This window comes from Panthera onca, chromosome C1, assembly GCF_046562875.1.
Source record: "Panthera onca isolate mPanOnc1 chromosome C1, mPanOnc1 haplotype 2, whole genome shotgun sequence".
Taxonomy (NCBI): Eukaryota; Metazoa; Chordata; class Mammalia; order Carnivora; family Felidae; genus Panthera; species Panthera onca.
This window is the reverse complement of record NC_138346.1, coordinates 58,098,268-58,122,363: the sequence shown is the minus strand read 5'-3', so window position 1 is coordinate 58,122,363 and position 24,096 is coordinate 58,098,268. Positions and strand designations below refer to the sequence as shown.

Here is a 24,096-nt window from a genome sequence, read left to right as displayed (position 1 = left end):
GCTGTGTGCCCAGGAAGAAGAGAACATGGGTCTGGTGAAGAGCTAGTCCACCTCCGATAAACATCGGTAGCAAAATTAAGTTTAGAACAAAAACGTCAGGCTTGCAATTTGTGTTGTTTTAACAGTCATTAACATAGATCCGCGCTTCTTTTGTTCTGACCCCAGCCCTCCAGGATGTACCCGATCAGTTCACCTGATCTGAGTCTTGAATTGCTAAAATGGAATTTTCCTATGGACATTTTAGTCAAGCAAATGTGATACTGTATAAACTCTGCAAACATTTGATCTAATACCAGTGATGGCATAGGTGGTAAAGATTGGCACAATAACATAGTATTGCCATTACCAGAGGCCACTGTGAAAATTCCACTGCACAAACAGCCCACTGAGAGAAGTTAAATTTTGTATACTCCAGTGAGCATAAAATACATGGTTGCATTTGACTCTAATATGTGTTAATTATGAAAATCAGCTCCAAGCAAAGCAAGCCATAATAATTAAAACCCATCTTTTCATCTCAAAAAAGCCTCCCTCCCTAAAGTATTTATGTATTCTAATGAAACGAAAATAGTTATGGCAAAGCCTAAATAATAAGCTCTATTAAAGTAGTATATACACACACTCCATAATATGTAATTATGTTGCACTTAAATAGCAACCAATACTGAACAAATCCATTCAGTGAACAGCAACAAAATAGATAACAGATTGTGAATGTTGCTACTTCCTTTATTGTTTCTTTCTAGTTGCTGGTATATGTAAGTGGTGAAAGAAAATACCACTTTGGCACGATCCTCACCCTCCTTTAGGCACTTAAAATTTTCAACCGCTGAGATACTGGCTCTAGGACATCAGATAGGATTGACTTCACATGTAATTCCAACCAGTGGTAGTGGCTGCTTGGAACATTGCATAAAATTGTGTGACTCTGTCCAAACTCACTGGGGAGAGTGCCGTGATCAATTAGTGATGTCTGCCCAGGCATAGCAATAGGGAATAGTGATATTCTTGTCCAATGTTTCCAAGCATGGTTACATATTTATAAATAGACTGGAGATAAAAGAAAAAGAGAATAAGAAAAGGTCAATTTAGGTCCTTATATTGGATCTACAGTTTATCCTTTCAATTTTAAGAACCAGTAGGGTAAAGCGGACAAATCCCAGAGCCCAAAGCAAGAAGTAGTGCATAGAGTTACTTAAGCTGCTTTTTTTTTTTTTTTTTTTTTTTGGTTTGGTGTTTGTCTGTTAGTTTTGTTTCCCCAGGCCATCACAATGTAGCTGAGTCATAATGTAGCAATTTCTAATAACTTTGAGCCCCATATCTCAAATCCCTGGGTTCTATAAGTAAATACACAAAGAAACCCTATGTGCCCTATGACTGTTAAATATCAAGGAAAAAAATTAAGATATTTCCCTTTTTCAAGACAGAGCAGCGTAAAGGAATTTGCATATAAAAACCCCAAATACACGTATGATCTAGAGAAAATGTTAAAAACTGCAAGTTTCTCTCCTACTTACATGGAAGATCATAGTGGAACTTCCTTTGGAATCAAAGCATTTCTGGGGCAGAACCAGACGTGATTTTAGTTCTGCAGGGATTCAGAGCAGACCACCCTCCCTTATCACTCAGAAGAAAGAAGGCATGCATTTGCTTACTTGTTTGTTTTTTTTATTGTGCTTGCTGTATTCGTTGTGGGGCAACTTGAGTTTAATCCTAAACGGCTCACTTCTTCTTGCACCTCTAACCTCCCACTTTTTCCCCCCCAATGAATCATCTTTGCCTTGAAGTAAGCTCTTTGCTACATGCAGTGTAACAAATTGCATTTATTTGGACGATCCCATGTTTCTAAAGGTCCGCACATCCCCTGGCTCCAAGATCTCCCTTTCCACAACGGAAGGTTTCCTTGGCACACAGACTCTAACACTGATCTCCCGCTGACCTTAAAGCTTAAGCCATAGAAAGTTAATTTTCATTAATTTTCTTAGCATTTTTATTTTACCATGTAAACATATCCCCAGAGGCTTTATTTCTGAAAGGAGAAATTACTCCCTCCTTCCCTCCCACTTGAATCTACCTTTTAAATTATATTTAAATGAACTGGAATAGATTTAGAACACAGATACGGAATGGTTTCTACACAATTGACTGAAAAAGAGAGATTTTGTCACATATTCTTAAGTCCTGCTATTCTCTATGTTTACAACCTCATAGTGATCTACAAAACTCAAGTTCTAATTTTTCTCCATTTCACACCGCAGCTGAGTCATTCTCTTCCTATTGTAGAGGGAAGGACTTGTACTAGGCCTTTCATTTTCAACCTAAGAACGGGTATAAATGAGTCTGAAACTGTCTTTTCCACATAGGTAAATATAAATGTTGATGCTATGAGGGAAAGTTATCGATGATAATTATAAACTCGTTGGTAGATTTAAAATGTTCTGTAAAGTTTTAACTTTATCCATCACCAAAATATCAGCCTTTTCCCCACAGCAGGACTACGATTGGCTTGTTTGCTGCTGCCGCTGTCAGTCACTCAGAGACAAAACGATAACTAAAAATTCTTAGACCCCTACTGAAAATTTGAGAGCCGGTGCCTAGACAACATGGAGGAGATAGGACTTGTCACAGATCAGCGTAGAAGGGGTATTCCACAGCACCTTGGTCAATCAAGCACTGGGCAGAAAGTTCTCCTTGAGTGTCCTGTTTTGATTCTATAGAGTGTGTATTAGTATATTAATATATAATGTATTTTAGGATATTAACATTATACATTATATATTTGAATATTACATATTAGTATGTCAGTAATTATCTGTACTAGAATATTATATTCACATATTTAATATTTGATACTTTAAGTATATATGTTTTTTACTTCTCTTCCCTACTGAATACGGCTCCGATTGTGTTCCCAAATGAAATCTGCTTTGGAATAATTGATTTTATTTAATGGCCTGTTATTTGCCAGTTTGTTTTTTATTGATAATTTGATTGGCTACAGGAGTAGGGACCTCTGTGGGGCAGGGGGTATAACCACCCGCAGAAGTGCTGGAGAGAGACCAATTGGAAGAGCCAAGGGTGAGCTCGAGATCAACCAGCAAATGGTCAACAGCAAAACAGATGGGAGCCCTTTATCATCTCCGGGCACTTTCCAAACATAGAAATCAATAATAATTAAAGCAGATTATGAAAAGGCAATACTGGATAGTTAAATCTTTGGGCTTGATTGAAACTGAGCTCCATGCTTGCACATGGAAATTTCCTCCACGGAGAGGGTTCAAGGCTTGTCAGAGAGAATAAAATAAAGCTGTAGATTGGGTTAAGGCTCGGAAGCACAGCTAATACTTCCTCGTCATCATAAATTATATACACACATATACGTGCATATATGTATACGTACGTGTCTATGTGTGTGTGTATTTCTGGTATATGAGGATTGTGCAGTTGCACAATTACAACGTGTATACACATTCCAGAAATCAGCATCACAAGGGGAACTTTGTACTGTTTTCTGGGCTGTTGGTAAGCCCTTTCTTGTCCACCCCTAATGTGATACTTTTTGTTGGGCTCGTGGCTAACTCTGGAGCTAGAACTCAAAGCGAATTCCCAACCTCACAGAAAGTCTCAAGGAGGCTAAAAACCAAAAACACTAAACAACTAGGCAAAAAATGAATTACTTATCTGGGCCAATGCCTGCAACAGGGTTTAAGCAGCATAATAAAAACGCATTACAGTCCTAGTATCTTGGCACAGTGTAAGGAATTTTCCCCAAAGATCATGCAAATCCCGATTTCCTGACGCTATGTAACTTCCATATCTGCAGGAAAGCCAGTCTTTCAGTGAAGGCAGTCAAGGGGGAAGGAAATAAAAAGTGAATCAGTCTCTGGGCTATCGGGGTTTGGAGAGCAAAGGGGCAGACATTGCTCATCGAGAGGGGCTGAGCGGCTGGAGAAGACTGCAGGGGTCAAAAAGGTGAAAGGTCCACCAAATTTCACGTAGCCATTTTGCCAGGCAGCAGTAGGGACTCCGAAGGCCACGCAAGTGAAGGGCAGAATGACTGCCGCTTCCAGGAGAGGCAGAGTGTCTACACATAGCTGTGGCCACGGGCAAAGCAATGGTGCTTTGAGGGGAGATTCTGGAAGAAGGGAAAGCCTCACTAAACAGCGAGATAGCAAGCAGGGTTCACCCACGGCACCGATGGATTTCGGTTCACGTGGCCCCACTCAGCCTACCGACACTCCTCTTCTCCAGCACTGCTTGCCAGCCTGTGGCCTCCAGCCCATTCTCTCCTCTGCTCCCGATTTTCTGTCTTCTCAGTTTATCCCATACACTGCTGAGCACATGACCTTTCTGCAAAGTCTGCCCAAGCAGAGTTAGTCTTCCGTGTCTCCTCTGTGCTTCCCTGGCTCCTAGAGCCTTTATCTCTCTGCACTGCCATGATCTCTGTACCTGGCACATCTCTCTACCTGGTAGAGATCTGCTCTACCCACCTCTAAGTGGCTTTCAGAAAGACAGGGGTGGCCTCAAACACAAGTCTGTAAGCCCAGGGCTTCATGCACTCACTGCTGAGTCCGTCCTCCCATGGTCATTTCCATTTCAGGAAATGGCTGATCCGACCTTCCAGTTATTCGGGTCAAGAACCCAGTAGTCATTCTCGATTCCTTCCTTTCCCTCTTGAACTCTTCTGTGCCCTGGCCCAGAGTTCAAGATCTGGACCTGCATTATCTAAACCAATGGTTCTCAACTCTGTATGTCAGAAACAAGTGAGAAACCAAAAGCATTTAAAAAAATGACCGGCGCTCTAGCCCCACACCAGACCAGTTAAATATGGGGCAGGGTTTAAGGTCCAAGCATGGGCATTAAAAGACAAGAGAAAAACCAAGTGGAAGCTTCTTAAAGCTGATGCCAATGTGCAGTCAGGATTGAGGAACCTGGACTCAGGTGCTGTATTAAGGATGGGAAAATCCCCAGCCCTCAACCTACACCTTGACCCAAGATGAAAAATCTGGGATAAGAACTCGGGTTTTCTCTTTTCTTACAGCCTCTCTATTTAACCACTCTGCACACTCATCTCAGTCTGACCCAAGTGAGGCTTCTAATATCTACCCCTAGTGACCCCCTGCTTTCCAAATGGTTTGCCTTCCTCATTCATTTAGCCTCGGCCATTGCTCCTGAACCCCGAGGACCCTTTTAGTGTACTTCTCAGTGTGCATGAAAATAATGTAATGTCAGCACCTATGATTTGTAGCTAATGGTGCACAAAATGATTAAGCTATTTCAGTAGAACCCACTACGGTCTTATAAATACTAGGAAGCTTCAAGTTGGTTACTTTAGATTTGATATCCTTTTAGAGGCTGCTTCCGGGCTTCCCCCGCAAAAGCTCTTGGGATAACCTGTTGGCTGTGGACTTTGGGGAGGCTGAAAAGCTATCTTGCACCCTTGCTCTTGGGATGCCATCCTCTGAGGTTAGTGAGAGAGGCCCTCCTCAGAGCCGCTGCAGCCTTGGCTTTCAGAAGCGGCATGGTCTGCATGACCCCAATTCCTTTCCTAGATGGAGTTGTTTTAGTTTTCACAATTGCTGCTGGCATTGAAAGAAGGTGAAGCGAGAATGTGGAACTGATCTACAAATAACCGTAGCTTTGTTCCCAGGTTCCCAAGGACACATGAATATCAAAATAAAGCCAATGCCGGGGGGGGGGGGGTTCAACCCAAGTTCATCCTTCTAAAAGGACATGGGTGGCTTATCGGTCCACTTGGCCTCCACCTAGTTCCTCTGCTCTCACCAGGTGGCCTCACGCTTACACTTCCCAGGCTACCGAATGCTTATTCCTTCCAGCCCAGGCCCAGCTCTGCTCCTTCCCTTTTCTCCCTGGGAGGTTCATTTTCTCTGAAGCCTGTAATCTGTAAATAACCTGTGCTGGGTGAACTATGGAAGCTGAACATAAAGGACGTGTTTAAAATGTTCCGAGATGTGTGAGCTTAGTCTGTGCCACTATGGTTCACTTTGGGTCCCAGCAGCAAAAAACCCTGGTGAAGTATGGCAGGATGACTGACAGGAAATGAACATATTAGCAGAACCTCATGGTTTATCTTCCTCAGGGTAACACAGGCAGTATCTTATTCAGATGCTCCCTTAAGACCTGCTATAGCTTCCTATGCCTAAGCCTCCCACAGCGGGCATTCAGGATTGGGGACCACTAGTTTACCAGTTTAAATCAGGTGTTTAGGTGAAAGTGAGTTATTTGGAGCTAAGGAGGGGCCACAGTTAACCACTGTGTGCTATTTTCTCCTGATGTCAGTGTGAACCCCAGTTGCCCCTGAACCAACACATGTGCACAAGCCTGCTTCATCCTGGCCCACTTCACTCATGCCTGCCGTGCCCCCCCCCCGCCCCCGCCCCCCAGTCCCCACTCCACACTAGACATCCACTCCTTGAGCACATAAGAGCACGGACTAGGGCTTTCTTGTGGAGATCTCAACCCAATATGTAATGTCTGATCAATGATTACCAGGAATGTAAGGGAGCAGGATGACATAAATAGAAGAATTATCAACCCATTGAAACGGACCCAGAATTGACCTAGATGTTAGAATTCGCATAATAAAACATTAAAACAGTCATAACTGCCTTTCAGACATTTAAAAAGTAAGTAGAGGCAGGGTAGATACAAAAAGGATGCAAACTGAACTTCTAGAGAGGAAATGTCTGAAATGGAAAATATGTTGGAAGCAATTAACAGCAGATTAGAGATTGTTGAAGAAAAGAGGAGCGAACTTGAAGGCATAGCTATAAAAACTAGCCCGAGTGAAACTTGCAGAACAAAGAGAATCCAGAAAAATTAAAAGAGCAACGGTGAGCTGTGGGACGACTTCAAGCTACTAAAAGTGGAGTGCCCAAGGGAGAGAAGAAAGGAGGAGAGAAAGAAAAAGAAAAATATTTGAAGAAAACATGGCTAGAAAATTTCCAGATTTGATGAAAAAAGACTCACACACCTAGGAAGCTCAAAGAACAACAAGCACAAGAAACATGAAGAAAACCACACCAAGTCACACCACAATAAAATTGCTCGAAATTAGTGATAAAGAGAAAATCTTCAAAGCAGCCAGAAAGTCTTTTTTTTTTTTTTTTTTTAATTTTTTAACGTTTTATTTATTTTTGAGACAGGGAGAGACAGAGCATGAACAGGGGAGGGTCAGAGAGAGGGAGACACAGAATCCGAAACAGGCTCCAGGCTCTGCGCTGTCAGCACAGAGCCTGACGCGGGGCTCGAACTCACAGACCGCGAGATCATGACCTGAGCCGAAGTCGGCCGCTTAACCGACTGAGCCACCCAGGCGCCCCAGCCAGAAAGTCTTAAAAACACTTTATGGATAGAGGAATAAATACAAGACTTAGAGTAGCTTTCTTGTCAGAAATAATGCAAACAGGAAGACAGCAGTGCAGTGTTTTTAAATTTCTGAAACACACACACACTCACACACATGTGCACGCACACACACACACACACACACACACACGTCAGCAAAAACTAAACCCAGTGAAAAATCTTTTAAAAAATGAAAGTAAAATGAGGAACTTTTAGACATACCAAAGCTGAACTATTTCATCACCAGCAGACCAATTAAGAAATGTTAAAGAGACTCCTTTAGGCAGAGAGAAAACGATGCCAGGTGGAATTATCGACCTAGATGAAGCAATGGAGAGTGCCAGAAAGGATGTCTACACGGATAAATAGGTAAGATGCTTTCCTTATTAGTTAAATCTCTTTCAAAGACAATTGACCGTTTAAGAAAGAGATAATATAATACACTGTGCAGTTTATAACAAATGCATAAATAAAACACATGGCAAAAACGGCATAAAGATTGGGAGGGTGAATCTTGAAAACTTTACTGTAGTGTATGATTCTACTCTCATGAGTTGTCCAGAATAGGCAAATCTACAGAGACAGAAAGGAGATTAGTGGTTGCCTAGGGTCGGCAGGGATGCAGGGATCGGATAATGGCTAAGGGGTATAGGCTTCTCTTAGGGATAATAAAAATGGTCTTAATTTGAGTATGGTGATGGGTATACAACTCTATGAATACACTAAAAGCCATTGAGCTGTGCACTTCAAATGAGTGACGTGTATAGTATGTGAATTATATCTCGATGAAGCTGTTTCAAAAATATTTAAGAAATAATAGCAATTCTATGTAAGAAATGAAAACCCCATGAGGTCATTATCTCTCACAAGCATAGATGAAAAAATTCTGAACAAAATGTTAGCAAATCAATTCAATAATATACAAAAGGATAATACATCATGATTGGGTTTATCCCAGGAATGCAGGGTTGGTTTAACATTAGAAAACCAATCACCATATAAGAAACAAAAACAAAACAAAAACAAAACTCACATGACCATCTTAATAGACATAAAAAAAATCATCTGACAAAATCCAACTTTCATTTCACACAAGAACTTTAAGCAAACTAGTAAGGGAAGGGAACTTCCTTAACCTGATAAAAGGCATGTACAAAAAACCTACAGCAAACATATATTTACTGGTAAAGACTTAATCCTCTCCCCTTAAGGTCAAAAACAAGACTGGAATATCTTTGTTTGCCACTTGTATTCAATATTGTAGTCAAAGTTTTAGTGCAGTCAGTCAAGGCAAAGAGATAAAAGGCATCCCAACTGAAAAAATAAGAAATAAAATTACCCTCATTTACAAGCCATGTAATTGTTTACAAAGAAAATCTAGTAGAATCTACAAAAAGCTGTTAGAACTAATAACTGAACTTGGCAATATTGCAAGATATAAGATCAACATATAAAAATTAGTAGTATTTTATATACTAACAACAAAGATTCAGAAATCTAAATATAAATCAATAACAATAATTTAATTCATTGATGTTAAAAATCAGTAAAGTTTTTGGGTGCCTGTGCCTCAGTTGGTTGAGCAACCAACTCTTGGTTTTAGCTCAGGTCATGATCTCACGGTTTGTGAGTTCAAGCCCCACATCGGGCTCTGTGCTGACAGTGAGGAGCCTGCCTGAGAGTCTCTCTCCCTCTCTCTGCCCCTCCTCTGTGCGTGCTCTCTCTCTCAAAATAAGTAAATAAACTTTTTCAGAAAACATTTTAAAAATCAGTAACATTTTAAATGGATACAATTTATAACTGGTATATTTAGGGATAAATATGAAAAGATGCAAGATCTGTACACTGAAAACTACAAAATATTACTGAGAGAAAACAAAGAAGATCTAAATAACTGAAGGAAGTTACCTTGCTCGTGGGTTGGAAGGCTCAATATTGTTATAATGTTACTTCTTTCCAAATTGGTCCATATATTCAACAGAACCCCAATAAAAATATCAGCTTGCTTTCTTATAGATAGTGGCAAAAAGAGTAACATTTGTATGGGGCTAGAAATGACCTAGAATAGGCAAAGTACATTTGAAAAAGGAACAGAGTTGGAGGGCTATTGGTGTCAGTTATCAAGACCTACAGTTATAGGGTTACAGGAATCAGACAGGGTGGTATTGACGTAAAGTAGACAAATGGATCAATGGAACAGGACAGAGAGTCCGAAATAGACCTAGCGGTATATAGAGAACAGATTTTTGACAACTGGGCAGAATACTTGAACAAACACCTCACTGAAGAAGATATATGGATGGCAAATAAGCACATGAAAAGATGCTCAATATCATCACTAGTCATTAGGGGAATGAAAATTAAAACCCCAGAGAGATATTGCTATACATCTATTAAAATGGCTAAAATGAAAACCACTGACCATATCAGGTGTTGGTCAGGATGTGGAGGGACTGGAACGTTCGTACACTGTTGGCAGGAGTGTAAACAGATAGGACAGCTTTGGAAAACACTTTGGCGTGTACTCCAGTCATCGTATTCCTAGGTGTTTATCCAGTAGAAAGAACGGATATGTCCATACCAAGTCATGTGTGAATGTTTGTAGCAGTTTCATCTGTACTTGCCAAAACCTGAAAACAGGCCAAATGACCATCAGCAGGTGACTTGGATAAATAAACCATGGTATATACCTACCATGGAATGTTCCTTGATAATAAAAGAGAGCGAGTTACCGATAAACGCAAAAACATGGATGAATCTCAACATCATACTTTGTGAAAGAAGCCAGATACACAAAAAAAGAATACACAATGAATGCACCTATTCATATAAAACTCTAGAAAATGGAAACCAATCTATGGCGACAGAAAACATTGCAGTGGTTTCCTGGGAAGGAGGAGCAGGGAGGTTGGGAGGAAAGGCTTACACAAGGGCATTAGGAAATTTGGGGGCCATAGATATGGCCTCGATGATTAAGATGGCTTCACAGGTGCGTACATAAGTCAAACTCAAACTGTATACTTTAAATGGTGCAGTTTTCTGTGTCTCAGTTATAGCTGCTTTAAAAAAGTGATAACAAAGTTGGTAGAATAAGGAAAGACTGAAAAGAAATGCATCTCTTATCCTGATTTTCATGATAGGCGTCGGGGTTTTCCTGGATCCCAGCTGTGCAACATCACAGGGGACCCTGGTCCCCATGCCCTCCTGTAGCTCCTACCTGTGCTGCTCCATTCCTGCTCCCTCTGCACTTACATGTCTGACATTTAAAGAATTTTATAAGGATCTGTGAATGAACAGCCCATTAAGTGACTCATAAAAGTGATTTGTATAAGAATAGCTTCTCCTGTAACCGGAAGGTGGGGAGTGGCGAACTGATAAGTTTCTCCCTCCTGGTCTCAGCTGGGAAGGTCTTGGCCCTTTTGGGGGTAGCCTAAGGAAAGCCAGGAAGTATCATGTCAACTTAACCCAAACTAGGTCATGTTTACACCCTTTTATGGTAAATTCACGATCAGGTGGTCAACTGTTACAGACTTGCGAAGAAAGTTCTAGTTGCCCCGCGTGCCCCGCCTACCATGTGTGAATGTCAGACATTCTCCTAGTGGCAGTCTTTTTAAAAAATACATCGTAAGCACTGACACTGCATCCGATCCAAATGGGAATGCTGTGTTCTCATTTCGGAGAGTTTTCCATACCATACCATTCCATTGCCTTGTAGCCAAGTCTGTTGGCCTTCAGAGAAGGCCAACCCACTGTGCTCCACAAATAGCCAGCCACCTTTGCTGAGGAGCCTCTAACGCGAAAGACACGAAAGCGACGTTAACTTACAAAATAAAGAACTACTTAACAGCATGGAACGGTGCATAAAAAAGGATGGACTGGTTTGAAAGTAGAGTTAATTACGGAACACCAATGGCGACCAATATATGTCAGGCTTTCTTGAACGTTCGTTTTATTTTTAGCTAAGAACAAACCCCAAGTGTCCTCATGATATGCATACTATTTCTCCTAAGCATCTAATCTGCATTTTCTTTTTTCCTCTTTTTTTTTTTTTTTTAAACTAACACGAGAATGTCACAACTGTTCCTATTCTGCACCAGGCTCTGCTTTCGCAGCAGAAACAGGTTTTATGCCGGAGCAAGTATTGATGTCTGTGAGAGCGTGCTGCCTGCTGCAGTGTTTACCTTCGCTGGGGCTGCCTGGCTATTGTCGAGCCAGTTGAAATGATTCATGGGTCTGACAGATGTCTGGTACAGCTGGATGTGTCCTTGATTATCCCAAAAGTCTGGACAGCACTGTCATTCACCATTGCCCAAATTATCTTTGTATTGACTGTGGAACCCTCTGTGACAGTACTGTAATGGCTAATTACCCAAGATACCTTTGGTACTCACTTCCTAATGGTTTCGTGGAAGAAGAAAAAGACTGTAGGAAAATGAGAAAAAACACACCGAGAAAATAACATCCTGTTCTTTGCAAAGCACGCGGACTCTGGCGGGACACAGAATATATATTTATTTGCTATCATGCAGTTTATGCTAATGAAATCCAGGGCCACAATAGTGAAAGCATAGATTTCTCAGGAAACACATAAGGAGGAAATACAATGTAAAGAACCTTGACAGTGATAAATTATGGACAATAGAAGGAGCTATTAGCTGTGAGAGAATTGTATGTATAACATACTTGAAAAAGGAATGACGAGTGGCCATTTGCCTACCTCATATGTTGCAGGGGGAAAAAAGAACATGTTCTGTTTAGCAAATAACCTCCCCAGAAATAGAGAAGAGGGAGGGAGAAAGGAGGGGATCCTTAGCAAAGCTGCCCGAAGGAACAAGAATTGAAAGCTGAGGTTTCATTTTTTTCCCCATAATGCCATAAATTAGCACATTTTGACAAACATAGCTCCCACAAAGCAGATATATATTAGGGGGAAAAAAGATAAGGGAATAGAGGGTGCAAAATCCCATTTTGACTTTTAGTGGAGATGATGAGATCCCAGGAGGGCAGACAAAGCAGACTGGGAACAGCTTTTCACACAAAGAATACAGTAATTTGCCACGTCCTGTCCAGGCTGTGTTTGAATGTCACTCCTGTCTTAATTACCAGACTAACAAAGCTATTCTGTTATTCTGGAATCTCTGCCACGGTCCCTGCAATGCAAGACAGTGGTCGGGAAGCATTGCTCATGGATCATTACTAAGAGAGTAGGCGAGGCAGGAGCCTTCCGAGGCAGTGGGAACAGTGGGGCCACCGGGGGGTAGGGAACAGTACTCTTCACGGAGGACTGAACTCTCGCTCTCGGGTTTTGGAGTGCATAGGTGGGCACAGCTGGATGTGTCAGCTTGTGCCGAAGTCTGGGACCAAGTCTGGGACCGTAGTGCTTCTACTCCACGTGCCCTTTGGGTGAGATGAAGCGTCCCACTTCTCCCCTCCCTGTCAACCTCATGCCAGGTACCCATAACACCTAAGACGTAATCCACCTGAACGCGAAGCCTTGGTTACTGAAATTCTAACTCAACCAAACTGTCCTTTTAACTGAAGATAAAGAAGAAAGCCCTTCTCGTTTCAACCCGTTGCTGAAGGCAGTACGTAAACGTCATGGCACCCTTCTGGGTATTTCTTGGGCTAGTCTTCCGTGTTTCGGAGACACCTCAATCATTCTCACCAAGGACCACAGGGGTGGTTTAGGTGAGGAAGGTGCAGAAGTTTGCGCTGTATGTGCCCTGAGCTCTGGGCTGATGAACATCCTGGGTGGTGATTGTTTAGACACAGCCTAACAATTCTGTACCCTGTTGGCACTCATCACATCTTCCTCCTTGAAAAGAACTTAGAGTGAGACAATTTAGCGCATTGTAGGCTGGTTAGTTGAAGTGTTTTGTACTTAAAAAGAAGCTTGCTGCATTTTGAAAACATCCAAATGATGTATTTATGTTTCTTTTTTCATTAGGATTGGGGAATGATACAATGATGACACATTATAGAAAAAGAGAGGGAAGTGAAACATAAATCTTTGGTTCTACGCTCATCCCCAGGGAATAGTTCTCTGTCTTTTATATTCACTAAAGTTATTATTTTTAAAAAAATTTTTAACGTTTATTCATTTTTTTGATAGAGACACAGCGTGAATGAGGGGGGGCAGAGAGAGAGGGAGACACAGAATCCGAAGCAGGTTCCAGGCTCTGAGCTGTCAGCACAGGGTCCCAAGCGGGGCTTGAACTCACAAACCGCGAGATCACGACCTGAGCCGAAGTCGGACGCTTAACCAACTGAGCCCCCCAGGTGCCCCTATATTCACTAAAATTATTAAACACAATTTCCTGATCACATTTGACCTATAATCATTAGAACTTTACTTGGAGAAGCTGGACATTGACCCAAAAGTATGCTACAAAGTATCAGAATGATTATTTTGTCAATCTTTAGTAAGTAAAGCTTACTAAAAAAGTAAATCGTTCTTATTTCTTCTCTGTACTTTTTAAAAGAGTCTAAGAAAGGGAAGATTTCAAGGCTACAAAACCTGGCTTGTCTTTCATATGAAGGTGCCATCCGTCCTAAGACAAGGCATGACAAATGTAGCTAGAATGGCAAATTCTAGTATAGTGTGGAGCTTGTGTGGAAGTTACTTCTCAAAAGGAAATAATGGTTTCAGGCTTCTAAAACCCCTGCTTATATGAATAGGATTTAGGGAAGAAATGAAAGGAGGGTCTGAAAATAAAGCAGGTAGCCAAAGCTTGGAGAGAGGCCTATCTCATTATAAGCAGATAATAGAACTTCTCTGTTACGTTGGGCTTTGAATTATTTCATAACTATATTAAAAACATGTCATGTAGTCACCTGTTTCTGTTTCCGTCTCTCCTTACAGATGTGATACACAACTTAAAGTTAAAAGGATAATCTCTTAAAATGCCTTCGGTTGTAATGACTTCTCTGAAAGATGGAAAACTCAAAAGCGAAACCAGAAAAAGGCAGAAAAAAACATACTGATGCATTGTTATGAAATAAAAGTACTGTCTTATGAATAAAACTGTAAAAATGTATATTTATAATGGTCAGCCTAGAACTAATTATTGTGGATGGAAGGCACACATGTTGTACTCACTAACTCACTCAGTGACAGTGAGAGACCAAAACGCTAGAGGGGGAGAAAAACCGTCATAAAAGAAAGAAAATAAAAGAGAGAGAGAGAAGAAAAAGGCAGCTCTGTGTGTTGACTTAAGAATTTGCCATTGAAGATCTGAAAGCATTTCCTGGGTGCGATTATTAATCAGTTATGTTACAAATAAAAACCCGTGTCACGGAAACATCTAGGAGGAGATGCAAACTCAGATACTTACAGGGGCCAGGCGCCAGGCAGGAACGTAATGGGCTGGCTGGTGGAGGTGTGACAAACGAGTGTGCCCAAACTAATGAGAGTATTTCCACCAAGTATCGCCATGTGGGAACGTAAGCCTAATTTTGCCGGATCTCTTACCTTTTCAGGAAAACCTGAAAATCCAAATGTTTCGAGGTTATGAGCCCCTGTGGCCCCACAAGCTCCTAGTCTGCACGAGCTAGCCAAGTTCAGGGGAGAGAGCTGGGTTGGGAGACGCTTATTGTATCCAGTGGATTATTATTATTATTCAATAGATAGTGAGAACCACAGAGAACAGACGCTGTTTGATATTAAGTCCTACATGGTTGATTGCAACAGGGTGCTTACATGCAGATACTTTAATTCAGTTAGTAGCACTTGTCGCATCTTATGCCATCTAATTCACACGGTCACAGAGATGAAGGTCTTTCTACACTGCCCACTTTATAGGTTCCTCCTGTCACAGTGGTCTTTGCCTAGGCTCTCCTTCCCGATCTTCGTCATCTAGGAGACCCAACTCATTCTTTTTAAAAAAATGTTTAACAATGTTTATTTATATTTGAGGGGGGGAGGAGGGAGAGAGAGACAGTGGGCGAGCAGGGGAGGGGCAGAGAGAGAGAGAGAGAGAGAGACAGAAAGAATCTGAAGCAGGATCCAGGCTCTGAGCTTTCAGCACAGGTGTGGGGCTTGAACTCACGAGCCGTGAGATCATGACCTGAGCCAAAGCCGGATGCTTACCCGACCGAGCCACCCAGGTGCCCCAGCCCCAGCTCATTCTTCAGGGCTCTGAGGAAACTTTCGTCATGTCTTTAGCTGGGCTGGGGCCTTGTGTCATTACCCCTGGACCTCTCCTCTGCTGCACTATGACATATACGAATATGTAATTTTTATTGTTGGTATTCCCTCCTAGACTCTAGGCATCGTGAGGACAGGGAACGACGTCTTTACTCTCAGCACCTGCTTCAACGTCCGGTTGTATTTCTGGTTTGCAGAAAGAGAGACATTTCAATGAGTCATGTAAAAATTTACATAGGTGCCCAAAGATTATTCTTGTCATTCAGAATCTCCTCTGCAGAGCCTAAATGAAAACTCTATTTTATCTACTGTCAGGTGGACTTGTTACATATTTCTGAGAGTTCTTCTGAATCTCCTCTGTTCAGCTGGAGACTCCTTAATCTTTCTGGAGTTCCCGTTTCTCTTTTTCTGATATGTATACATCATGGAGGTTTCCTTAAAATGTCCTTTTAGAACACATGCTCTGCTTTGTCCAGATGACAGGAAGGAAGAAAAATACTAATTGCGGTAAATTGTAAAAAGAGCCACAAATTATTTCCCTCTCTGTATCCATGCTCTTAGATGGTCCCCTCACACGAGACTTGGCTATGTGGCTTGTTTTGGCCAATGTGACAACTCAAATACGATGCAAGCAGAGACTTAGGCACTTGGAAATATTCTCGCTCGCTGTTCTTGGAAACCCTGTGACCGCCATCATGTAAATAGGCTGGGCTACTGAGGATATGTAGGCCAATTATCTTCATTACTGCAGCCAGTAGCCTGTAGACAGGTCAGTGAGGCCATTAGACTAACCAGTCTCCAGGCGACCTGCTGTCCGACTGCAGTTTGTATGAGTAAACCCAGGCAAGCCCCGCCTCTGTTGCTGGACCACAGAATTGTGAGTTAATAAATAACTGTTGTTTTAAGCTACAAAGTTTTGGGGTGGTTTGTTATGTAGCAACAACTAACCGATACACCATTTTTCAGGGTTGTGGCGCTGTTTCCACAAGACTAGACTGGAAAATCTGGATCTCAATTCTCCCTCCCCCTCCCCACTCCACCTATGCACGATTACTGTTAGCTTCGAAACTGCAGAAGGCATTCAACGTGGGAGAGCAGCTGATAGAGATAGGGAATGCGAGCGAAAGGGACAGAGTTCAATGCTGTTCTCCCAATAGCCCCTCTCCAGGGCTCATTAACACCAGAATGTGAGCAGCCAGCCGATCTGACAGTGTGGAAAGAAGAGGAAGAAGAGAGTGGGTGGTAGTGAGAGTCAAGCCGCCTGCCGCTAAAATCTTACACAGAGAAAATAAAAGGACCTAGTGTTCTGGCATTGGATCACAATGTCCTTATTATATTTAAAAAATCCAGTTAAAATTTCTAGCCCCTGAAGGCTAAAGAATAAAGCCAAGCAAATATGGGGACTATGCAGTGTATCGTTTTAATGTAGAGAAAACATACCCATTAGATGTGAAAGCCTGCCTTTGTTTGAGGCCCTTAAGCCTTTCTTAGCATTTTTAGGAAAACTCGTTGAAAGTAAACATTTGTTACTTTCTAAAATGCTGCTCTGGAATTTTTGTTTTTGTGCTGAATCTTGACATAGTAATTTAGCAAAGCAAGAACCACACAAAATGTAGCATGTTGTTGCAGAGTTAGGGTAGAAGAGGGTGAGTGTTTACTGAGTGCTCGCTATTTGCCAGGACTTTAGCTCATGTAATCTTTGCAACCACCCTATGGAGATTCTGTTTTATCTTTTATTAAAGAGATGAGGTTCCAAGAGGTTAAGTAACTTGGCCAAGGGCGCACAGTAGTTGGTAAGGTTATAAATTATAGACACAGACGTCAGTTGGAATCCACTGGCCATGTTACCTCAGCAATAATATGGTACTTAATCATTAGCAATAATAATAATGATGATTTTTATCAAGCCCTTAATTATAGAACATTTTTCATTAAAAAATAGCTGAAAATTATTGAGAGTTTATATGTCAGCAATGTTCTAAGCACATTACGCATAATAAATAGTTTAATCCTCACAAAAACCCTACGAGGTAGGTGTATATATTGTCTCCGTTTTCGAGATAATGAAACCGAGGCACAAAGAGCTCAATTTGCCGGAAGTTGCATAATAAGCGAGGGATGATGCAGATACGGAATTTAGATCTGTCAAAGCCCAACACTTTCTATTAAACCATGCATCTTCACTTTTATGTTTTCCCCCAAATAACTGTGATAGATTTTCAGCTCATTGCTCTAACATCTGCTGGGACGCTGGGTCTCCAAAAGAAAGGGTGAGCGGTCACTACTTAGAAAGTCTCAAAGAAAGCCAGCCCCCTGGAATATACCCTCAATGAGATTACCCGCCCCGCCCCCCCCCATATCTTGTTCCAAGAATCGAATCCCTCTCCTGGAGCATAGTGTCTGACAAGTGGTAGGAGCTCAATTCATATGTGCTGCATGGATTCAGTTCTCCTCTACAAGTAGTCGTAGAGGGGACAGAGGACGTAATGCTAGACGGCCCTTTGGGCTTTTGGTAGACAGATACTATATTCGTGTCCTGGGACTTCTGTAACAAAGTACCGCGGTCTGGGTGGTTTAAAACATCAGAAATGTATCCTCCCCTGGTTCTGGAGGCTTAGAAATCTTGAAATCAAGGGTCTGGCAGGGCCATGCGCTCTCCAAAAACTTTAGGGAAGGAACCTTCCATACCTTCTCCTTTGCCTCTTCCACAAACCAAAGAATGCCATACAATGTGGCTTATGGCGCCATAATTCCAACCTCTGCCCCTGGCTGTATTCCCTCTGTGTGTGTGTCCGTGTCTGAATTTCCCTCTTTTTAGAAGCACACCAGTCATATTGGGTTCAGGGCCAACCTTGAATCCAGTATGACCTCACATACTGTGCGGTCACAAGTATAACTTGCTCACATCTGCAAAGACCCTATTTCCAAATAAAGTCACATTCACAGGTTCCAGGTGAGTGAATTTGGAGGAGAGGGAATAATTCAACCCAGTATGGTTTATAAATGTAAAATATGTTGATGTTTGCAGGGCTAAACATAAGAAGAGGCAGGACTAAGCATACCTGGTCAAGGCTGGGAATGGCCTCACCCACCCCCAACAAACAACAGCCCCAAACCCCTTTCGGCATAGGTTTGATTTTTTTTTTATGTTTATTCATTTATTATGAGAGAGAGAGAGAGAGAGAGAGAGAGAGAGAGAATCTCAAGAAGGCTCCACACCCAGCCCAGAGCTCGACATGGGGCTCAATCCCACGACCCTGGGATCATGACCTGAGCTGAAACGAAGAGTCAGGCACTTACCCGACTGAGCCTCCCAGGAGCCCGTAGGCTTGATTTTTAATTTCAAACACCCATGAAAGTGACACATGGCAGACTCTATCGGCTAACTGATATCTAACCGCAAATAAATCTCTCTGAGAGCCAATCTGGGTGACAGAGAAAGAAAAAAAAAAAAAAAAAAAAAAGCCCAGAGACTAAGGTAAGGAAGTAGGGAAATGCCACTGGACAAGCAGAAGAGGGGCAGAGCTCCCAGATACAGAAAGTCTGAGTGGATCCATGCAAAGAGGAAAGAGACAATAGCCTCCGAACAAAAGGCAGCTGAAAGAAGAGAGCTTTCTGTTGGTCACTGGCAGAGGCATCTGATTAGAGGCACCAAGGCTAATCACTTTCCAGGAGGGGGGATAGAGGGAAGACTCTGAAATGTTACAGAAAAAGCAAGGAAGCCACTTGGAATGAGTACCCTAGAATTCAGGACCTAAGGCAGGATGATAGGAGTCTTCACAAAATGCGTGCGTTTCCCGAGAAAAGATACCACGTGTTACGTGTTTTCCTATTTCTTTCCACTCATGCCTGGCACCCATCGGAGGGTCTGCGTCCCTAGCAGACCTGTACTTACTTGGGAAGGCAAAAAGGGAATGTGAAATAATCCTTCTCTGAAGCTCTGCCAGTCAGCATGAAGAATGTCTACATAGTGAGTGTACCTGGGCCAGTGCCATGGCCCCGGGGGCCAGGTGGGAGGAAAGAGGGCTCGCCTGGCCCCCAGGGGAGGCTGCGAGGGGCAACTTGGGTTTTGGTTGCCCCAAAATGGCTTGGTTGCCCCAAACTTGGCTGGTGGTTCTCGGACAGTCTCTCCAGGGGGTCACAAAAAGAACATGGGGAGGAGTTGGACTAGCTGTGTGGCCTTGGGTAAGTTACTCGCCCTGAGTTTTCACTAAAACAACTAAGTGAAATATTCATGTAGCACCCACCATTCTGGGCGCACAGGATAAGCTCAAAAATTGTTGTCCTGCTTTCCCTGATCATTGAATTCCTTCTTCAGATGAACCCGTTCTGTGATCTAAGTTTCCTTAGCTGAGTTCAGAAATGTTAATCTTAATCATAACTTCATTTGCTTTGTAAGAACCCCCTAGTCATCTGGGGCCTGAAGTTTCATTAGGATTTTAATGCCAGGACCTAAATTGAGTTCCTGGCAGAGGTGGAGTGAAACATGCACGCGTTCTACACCTGACTGAATGGAATGCTGCTAGGGTTTAAATTTTGATAAATGCATAGCTTTCTATGTGCTTCCCAGTTCAATTTTGCTCTGTTGTGTATTGTAGGATTTATTTTAAACGCTCCATTTTAAAGGAAAGTTTCTCTTTTGCTACAGGGGAATGGGGCAGGGCTCTGGGTGTAGGCTGTGAGGCAATCCCGTAGGTAAATTTGGTGATACTGTTAATGAAGAGTTTTAAAAAAATGCTAATTAAGCTCTTTATTTAAGCACTCCAAACTTTCCTCAGAATGGTTACCATCCCAATGATTCAAAGATGCAAAGGTATTGTAAACTTCTCTGGGGGGTATTCTTTTCAATAATGCAAATGATCTCTCCAGCTCTTGTAACATCATTTAAAAATGAATTTTGATTACTTCTGAGCTTGTAAAAAACCGGAATCATAAATGTGCTCATTTCCCACAATGAAGGGGGACAGGGAAAGAGAAAAGCAAAAGAATACATCACATTTCTAAGTAAGCAGTCACAAAAGACCTTTAAATAACTCAACTTCCTACCATATTTTATTATCTTCTCTCAGTTTTACAGCATTATCTACCATAGAAATGCAGGGAGATTTGTAAAACACTATAGCATTTAAGTCATTACATTTTATAGCTAATTTCTAATGTGGATTTGATTTTTTATGAGCAGAAAAAGAATCTAATTTGCATTAGTGACAGTAACTAGAGAAATTTAACACCTGGCCCTGGTTGTAGTAGAAATTGAATATTAGGTACTTGGGTGCTAAAAACCCATTCAGATCTTCAAGGGGGATTTTTCATTTATTTATGTGCTGCTCTCATGTTTACCATTATAAAACTGTTCATATTATGATGGCAAAAAAATCTCAGTGCCTACAAAAATTCTGGATATGCATTTTTCATCCTCTGTAGGAGAACAGAATTATTTCCCCATTAGCAAGAACACACCCTGAAAAAAGCACCACCATTCCCCTCATCTAAAAAATACCACAGCAGCCTGCGTGAGAAGCGCTTTGATTCCTCCTGGCCTTTCCCATCTCCCCCCCCCCCCCCGGCTCTGCTCCCCCAAGCTGCCCTCTGTTTTCTCTTCCTCACTTCTCCTCCCAAGCCCCCTCCATGTCGCTGTTGCCCAGGGAGAAGCTTGGGTGCAGTGTATCCAAGCAAAATTAAACCTCTGCTAAGAAGATCACATTGTTGTTACACGAGCAATCCATATGTTTATAAAGTGTAGAAAATTAGGAACTGCAAAAGAGGCGAAGCTGGTGTTAAATGATATGGGAAGTGACACTTTACATAGCCAGTTACAATTAACACATTGATGGCATTTTGCTGGCTCCTTGCAGTGATAATGCTGTTGTCAAATGTGTTTAGTGCACCAAATCTCCTGGAGCCTTCAGCCAGGCAGCGAGCTTTTGACAGATTGAAGGTTCGGAGATAGGCTATCATGACAGATGGAAACTGGCACCGATGTTCAGCTTTCGCCGATCACAGGGGACCTGCCCCCCTTATTCTGCAGGGCTCGGCTCTGCAACCTTCCCCCTTCTGATGAAAGCAGGGGATGGCATTGTTAAATAGTGCATCTGTGTGAGTTAGACTCCTCTGATGAAAGCATAAGGCAGACGCGCCGTGAAGCAAAAGACAGCCTCTGCTCTAACTGCATTTTAGATAGACTTGAGGAAGACCCCAGGGAGCTGGGAGAAAACTTTGGTAAATTTCAGACAAAAATGGAAAAAGGACCACCTATTAATCTCTTCTCTTCAAACGATATTAAAAATGCACCTCTGATGGTAAAATCCCAATTAATGACTGTCATAAATGGTTCCCCAAGCTAGCAATCTTTATGGAGTTGGGTTGGATGCGCATTTCTTCTCTTATGGTCCTTTTCTTGTTACTAATCAATTAATTCCCAACCAATCCAAGGAAATCTGTAAGGAGGTGCCCAGGGGCAGTTGTGAATAGTCAACTTGTCAGAAACTAATTCAATTACTCCAAGTCACTCTTCTTGAGATCGGGCTGGGTTCTTGAATCTAGGTTTTAAAATCCAGGGTAGGGGCGGACAGAGCTTTACACAGCTGGGTATAAACGGGCAGATAATATAGTTAATTAACCTTTCACCCTCTCCCACCAACCCCCTTTTAAAGAAAAGCATTCGTCATTTTATTTCCAACGCCCATCTACTTTAAAGGCTTTCCCTCCAGCTCCTGCAGTTCTTTCTTCCTCTCGCTGACAAATTCCTCTTTAATTTTCCTAAACTGGCTGAAGAGCCCTCTTTCTTTCAGTCTTAATCTTCGATTCTGCTCTTGCCCGTACAGGTTGGGAGCAGCAAGCACTGCAGCCCATTTGAGGTATGATAATCAGCTGATTAGCTAGTGGAGTCGTTTTCCCTGAGGCTCTTTTGTGTGAAAAATCCTCACGCTCAATTGACATGTGGACATCATAAAGCTGATGAAATGCAATTGTAATGAACAAGAGGGAGCGGCATCTGCAGCCATCTAAATGAAGGACCCTTCCCTCGCGCCATGCTAATTCAGAAAATCTGCTCTTAACGTGTACTCCCCGCGGATTCCAAATCGAGGCACATCTCCATGAATGCATATTCAAGAAGTGAATTAGCCTCCGTGGCAAGTGAGTGCCTAGCCTGGCCAGACTGATTCTAATTTCAAGACAGATTATACCGTATCAACTGTGGTAATGATCTGACAGTTCATTTGTGACGAGAGTCCTACAGTCAGGTTTACTGCACAGACAGACACAGGTGCATAGACAGAGCCAGCAAAACCTCTCAGACAAGACCAAAGGTTACTTTCCTGTCAAATTATTTTAGCCAAAATAGCCTGATGAAGGAGAAAAGAGGTAATACATTGAAAAAACCCACTCTCTTGCCCTCATATTTAAACCCCGGTTGTAACGGTGGCCAGTGGATGTTCCCTGCCCTATTATAGGGTCATGTCATTAAATCAGGAAGAGAGAGGTGAGATTTTCCTCCCACACCCCTTTTCAGAAAACTACGTTACTTGCTAAGAAATTTCCAAGCGAATGAAACTTGGCATACAAGTTTTTTTTTTTTCCCTAAATTGAATTTCACATGAATCAGTTTGTAGGAAGAAAAACTCTGCAGTATTAGGGAGAGAGGCTGTTCATTTCCACTGCTGGCTCTGTGACAGTTGCTAATATAATATGACAGGTTTGTTCATCACGATTTTGGCTCACCTTTGGGTTTTCTGTGCTATTCGTTCTATTAATACATGTTAATTAATGATGGTAAGGAGTGCCTGCCTTTACATCGACAAGCTCAAAGCACTTTTCAGACATTGATTTATCTTTGAGAGTTGGAAAGAGGGCAGGCATTAGCATGTTATTTTTACAGAGGTGGAAATGGAAGGGCGGTGACGAAGTGACTCGTACAAGGTCACACTGCAAGCTGGTCCCGGAGCTCTGCCTTGAACTCCTTCTCACCCCTCTCCACAGCCTCAGACACAGAAAATACTCCAGGGAGAGGTGTTGCTAATCCAACATTAAGGAGACTCCTTCATAAGCATTGCTAATAAACATGGCACATGCCTTAAAAGCAAATGAACAAGACAAGCTTAATCAGGACTGTTGTTACCACCGGGCAAGCTACCCGGCATCCGCACGGTTCATACGGAGGTCCTTGTCAAGGAGCCACGTTTCCGAGATTACAAGGACCACTCCTTGGTCTCTTTATACTTCTCTTTGGCGCTCACGTGGACCTTGATCTGTAGCCTTTCAATTCAGTGTAACTCAATAACAGTGCTGCAAGTGCCTGTAGACACGAGCGTAGATTATTTTGCGTCCTCCGGTACATTTGGAGGCAAAATTTGGGGAGGCTGATGAGAGCCGTCATTGTCCAGCCCTGTGCTCCAGGGCTCAGGAGTTAACCAGCGGATCACTGGCTGCCCACTGTGGGCAAAGCAAAATAGCGGGCCCTTCAGGGAGCCAAGCGGAGCGACAGAAGTCCGTACCCAAAGGCCACAGCGCCTAACACTCAGCTACAGGAAAGACAGAGTTGCATGGAAGCAAACAAACCAAAAAGCACGAACCTCATTCTG

The 24,096-nt window shown here is 42.4% G+C and overlaps 1 long non-coding RNA gene across 1 annotated transcript; it reads right to left on the bottom strand.

Annotated features, from left to right (window-relative positions):
- Window positions 1-715: 715 nt before the first annotated feature.
- LOC132671243 (uncharacterized) lies at window positions 716-18,311 on the bottom strand. Its single transcript, XR_009607013.1, has 2 exons — window positions 18,203-18,311; window positions 716-1,050 (listed from the first exon to the last, which is right to left on the bottom strand). It is a non-coding gene; the product is annotated as an uncharacterized LOC132671243 (long non-coding RNA).
- Between the last annotated feature and the right edge of the window lie 5,785 nt (window positions 18,312-24,096).